Raw genomic sequence first — 5611 nt, 5'->3', positions numbered from 1 at the left:
ATGAGTTCAGGTTGTGTAGCCATGTACCATGTGTCCCTGGCAATCTAGACACATGGTTTATATATCCCATGGCTATGTGCACTTGGGCAATTGAAGTGTCCTTGAGCCAATGAGCTTCAGCTGTGCTATCAACCTTGCTATTCTGCTGAATGCTCATGGCCAAACCAACACAAATCAACATTTCCCTGTTTGCTGTGTTTTAACCCTTCAAATCCCTGACATTTATATTGTATCACTTCTGCTGTACACGCTGTGATCTAATTGGAATAATGGTATATACATAAATTATTATTATATTATTATATTATTATTATATTATTAGGATATTATTTCTTGACTACGTTCCCATTCTAGTCAATGTTTGATCCTTGGTATGGGAACTCTTTATTTTTGATTTCCCCAATGTGCTAGATTGAATTTGCATAGATTCTTCTGTACTAATTATTTTTTTGTTTTCCTATATTCAGCAGCAAGCTTGCCTTTGCACTTCCTTCCTTGACTTTCCTTAGTATTGCTCCAGGTCTGTTGATGTTTTTCTGCTACAATATGTGTCATCCGCATACTAAAGATTGTTGATGCTACTTCCTCCTATTTCACTTCTCCTTCATTTTCGGCTTTTGAACTCTTAGGACTCATGCATCATTGAAATACCATACCTCCAAAGTGACTCGAAGCAGCTTTATTTTGGCCTGTCTGTAACAGGCCTTAGTTTCTCTGGTGGTTTATCAGAAGTAGCTATAGCATCGGTTTGCTGTGTGTCCCCGGAGGTTCCTGCATTGCTGCAGTTCCTGGAAGACATCCAGTTGCTGTCATCTCAATTGGACTTTGGAGCCACGCTTCGGCTTCTGGAAATTTGCCAGCTCTGCTCCAAGGGTTTGATTTAACCCCAGGACTTGTTTGAGTTGCTGACAGTGGTTGTTGGACCCCAGCAGTTGTGCTGACAATAAAAACCCAACATAACACGTATTACCGACAAAATAGTAACAACATCCCATTAGAAGTTACAAACTATAAAACTTACAGATAATTAAAACCACAAAAACAAAGCTAGCTGGATAAAAACATTTGTATATTGGGGGAGAATAGCATAACATTAGGGCACATGGGGGAAAGCTTGTTGGAAAAGAAAGGTCTTAAGTTTCTTCATAAAAAGATCTAGGGAGGTGACAAAGCGGAGCTCGTCAGGAAGGGAGTTCCAGATTTGCAGGGCCAAGGTAGAAAATGCCCTTTGTGAGGACAAGATATATCTCGTCTTAGGAACCCTCAACAAATGCTTCCCAGCCGATCTGAGAGTGCGGGGCGGATTATATGGGGAGAGGCGGTCCTCCAAGTACCCTGGGCCCAAGCCATTTAGGGCTTTATAGGTAATAACCAACACCTTGTATTGTGCCTAGAAGCGAATAGGCAGCCAATGTAGATCTTGCAGGATAGGTGTTATATGGCTAGTCCTGGAGCATCCAGTGACCAACCTAGCTGCCATATTCTGTACTAATTAGAGCTTCCAGGTTTGGTACAAGGGTTGCCCCATGTAGAGCGCATTACAGAAATCCAACCGAGAGGTTACCAGAGCATGTACCACCGTTTCAAGGTCCCCCCAGCCCAGGTAGGGTCGCAGCTGGCGTATCAGCCAAAGCTGGTAACAGGTGCTCCTGACCGTCGCATCCACCTGAGAAGTCAGGTGGAGCGATGAGTCCAGAAGCACCCCCAGACTGCGAACTGAGTCCTTCAAGGGGAGCGTGACCCCATTCAGGACAGGTGGACAAATTTCCTTACCCGGGCCCGGGGAGCCTATCACAAGTACTTACGTTTTCTCTGGATTCACACTGAGTCTGTTTTCCCTCATCCAACCCATTACCGACTCTAAGCAGGCATTTAGAGGAGAGATGCCATCCCTAGTCACTGCATCAGTCGGAGACACAGAGAAACATATTTGGGTGTCATCAGCGTACTGGTAACACCGCGCCCCGTGTCTCCGGATGATCTCTCCCAGCGGTTTCATGTAAATGTTAAATAGCATGGGGGACATAATAGCTCTTTGAGGGACACCAGATGTAAGCGCCCTCTTATCGGAACAACAGTCCCCCAGCTGCACCATCTGGAATCTGCCCGAGAAGTAGGAACGGAACCACTGGAGTGCAGTGCCCCCAATACCCAACTCCCTCAGGCATTTCAGAAGGATACCATGGTCAATGGTATCGAAAGCCGCTGAGATGTCCAAAAGCACTAACAGGGACACGCTTCCCCTGTCCATGCCCAGACGGAGATCATCGACTAAGGCGACCATGGCAGTCTCAACTCCATAGCCTGCCCGGAAGCTGGTTTGAAATGGGTCAAGAAAATCAGTTTCATCCAAGATCACTTGAAGCTGGACTGCAACCACTCTCTCGATCACCTTTCCCAAAAAAGGCAGCAGCGAAACAGGCCAATAGTTATTCCGAATCAGGGGGTCTAGGGAGGGCTTTTTTAGCAATGGTTTTACAACTGCAGATTTTAGGCTGGATGGAAACCGCCCTTCCCCGAAAGATGAATTAATTATACGGCGCAACATAGTAGTTACAGCCGTACCCCCCTGAGCTGCCAGCCATGAAGGACAGGGATCGAGAGAGCATGTCGTCTTCCTAAAGCTTCGAAGAATCTTGTCCACTTCCTCGGTACTCACAGACTCAAAATGATCCAGTATAACAGGGTCCACAGAAGCTCTGGACGCCTCTACTCTAGGTTCTGAAGAAATACTGGCGTCGAGATCAGCCCTTATCAGAGAGATTTTATTCGCGAAGAAGTTGTTAAACTCGTCACAGCAGGCTTTAGATGGCTTCAAAATAGGGTTCAAGGAGGGAGGCAGCTGAGTAAGCTCCCTCACTACCCTGCACAGCTCTGCCGGACGCGACTCTGCGGACACAATACGTGCAGCATAGAACGAATGCTTTGCTGCACTTCTTGCCACTCCGTAGGCCTTCAAAAGAGAGTCCAGGAGTGCCTTGTCAGCTAAGTGCTGGTGTCTTCGCCAGTTGCGCTCTAGTCATTGCTCAGCCTGCTTCCTTTCCCTGAGGTCTTCAGTATACCAGGGTCGTTTTTTGGAAGCAGGCCGGAAAGGACGCTTGGGAGAGATCTTTATCCCAGGTGTTAGTCAGGGCCTCAACAGAATCGTCGTCAGTTCCAACCATAAACCCCTCTAGGGCTTCTTGGAACCTTTTGGGTTCCATCAGCCTTCGAGGGTGGACCATCCTAATAGGTCCACCACCCCCGGAAGGGATATGGGTAGATGCCTTGAATCTAGCCTCGACCAGGAAATGGTCCGTCCATGATAGGGCAGAGACATTAGTTACCTCAGCCCACGGAGTCTCCATGTCCGTACAAAAGACGACATCGAGTGTATTACCAGCCGAACGCGTAGGCCCCAAGACCAATTGGGACAGGCCCATGGCAGCACCAGTTAGATCATGGCTGGCCTCAAAAGGGATGTTGAGGTCCCCCAGGATAAGAAGCCTAGGGGACTCCAACACCAGTTCGGAGACCAGCTGTGCCAGCTCGGCCAACGAGTCAGTTAGCGCATGGGGTGGCCGGTAGACCAACAGAATCCCCAGACTGTCTCTGGCCTTCAGGGTCAGGTAAATACATTCGATGAAGTCAGTTTTTCGGACATGGTTCCTAGTCAAGGAAAGGGTGTTCTTATGGATCAAGGCAATACCCCCCCCCCCGCCCACCTAACCTGATCTGGTCCTTAACTGAGTACCCAGCTGGTAGGGCCTGTGCCACACTGCTTCACTCTCAGGCCCAAGTCAGGTCTCAGTAATACAAGCCAGGTCACAGCTCTTATCCTGTATAAGATCGTATATTATGCGGAACTTGTTCCTTACAGACCTGGCATTGCACAGGAGCAGAGACAGGGTTTGTGGTATGGTTGGACTGACCCTCAGATCTCTTTGGTTAGGAGAGTGGATGGAAGGAGAGATAGATATTACACATCTCGCCTTCCTTTCCAATATGATTCCATTCTCCTACCGCTATATCTCCCCCTGCCCCACACTACTCCAATAGGTGCTCCAACACAATCACCAGTCACCTCTCCAAGCTGTACATGCTCCATGTCTGGTAAATCTCTCCTCAGCAATACAAAAACGCTGCAGCAGAGGATGACTAGCATGCAAGTCATTCCTTGGCTGCTGGCACAGCTAGCAATACCCCACCCCTGTCCCTTCTGCGACGTTGAGATGGAACAAGCCAGCGGCGTCCCCTGGAATGCGCAGCTGCACAAGTTCTTACAGTCCAAAGGGACCACTACGGCGGCAGCGCAGCAGCAACAGCAGCGAAGTCCGCTGGGAGCTTCTGTTGGGGGCAGGATGAAATGCCTCTCTCACAGGCACAGCCCCCTCTCAGCTGAGCAGCAGAGTCTGGTGGTGGTTTGAGGCTTTTTACCTGCAAGCAGGCCTTAAGAAATGCCTCTCTCACAGGCACAGCCCCCTCCCAGCTGAGCAGCAATAAAAATAAAAAGACTAGGAATGGGAAGGGCAGCAATGGAAGACCTACACAAGATCTTAAAGAGCAAAGATATGCAACTGAGCACTAAAGTTAGAATCATCCAAACCATTGCATTCCCCATCACCATGTAAAGATAGATGTGAGATCTGGACAGATAAGAGGAAAATCAATGCATTTGAATTGTGGTGCTGGAGAAGAGTGTTGACAATACTGTCGACAGGCAAAAAAGACAAGCAAATACGTCCTTGAACAGATAAAGCCAGACATTTCCTTGGAAGCCAAGATGATCAAACTGAGGCCGCCATACTTTGGCCTCTTCATAAGAAGGCATGATTCACTAGAAAAGACAACAGGCCACATCCCAGATGGATGGACTCAGTCAGAGCGGTCCTGGGCCTGGATTTGCAGGACAGGGAGGATTGGAGGTGTCTCATCCATAGGGTCGCCAAGTCAGGGCCTATTTGAGGCCAGTTGGCAACAACAACGTTAAAATCGTATTTCCAGTTATCATATAATAAAAAGATCAATGTCTATTAGGCCAGTCAAAATGTGCGTAAGAAAGCACGCTGCCTTTTGCAACGCCCAGCTCTCTCCAGAGAAATCGTTACAAAAAGCAGGGGTAGAAAGGGGGGATGCTGTCGTTGTCTCTCAGGAATGGATGGCGAGGTCTGTGTAAATGTCTTCCGTCGCCTGCTGACTTATGGCAACCCCATGAATAATTCCCCAGGGCTTTATACAGCCCTTCAAATGAGGCTGAGGTGATGTGTTGGTTTCACGTTTACCCAGAGTAGCCCTTGAAGATACAGGCAGCAAGGGGAAATGTAATGGCTTTGCTGCAGGTGTCTGCATATTTATCTGAGAATGAATATAACCACTAAACTCCAGGAAGAATTAAGTCAATGTATCTGTATGTATATAATGCAGCATTGCTTCATTTTCTTATATGCACCAAGAAGGAATTAGAGTAATAAAATGGGTGCCAATATCAAGAGAGATGCTGAGGTAAATTCTAGGTGCTCATATAAAATTGTTTATAGGTATAGTATTTATATTAAAGGAAGATGTATGCATATTATATTCATATAAGCACCTAGAGATTGTAGGTTTAGCTGTTTATTATGTAATTCCTTGC

This window comes from Sceloporus undulatus, chromosome 4 (assembly GCF_019175285.1).
Source record: "Sceloporus undulatus isolate JIND9_A2432 ecotype Alabama chromosome 4, SceUnd_v1.1, whole genome shotgun sequence".
In the NCBI taxonomy this organism is placed as follows: Eukaryota; Metazoa; Chordata; class Lepidosauria; order Squamata; family Phrynosomatidae; genus Sceloporus; species Sceloporus undulatus.
This window is presented reverse-complemented; position numbering follows the sequence as displayed.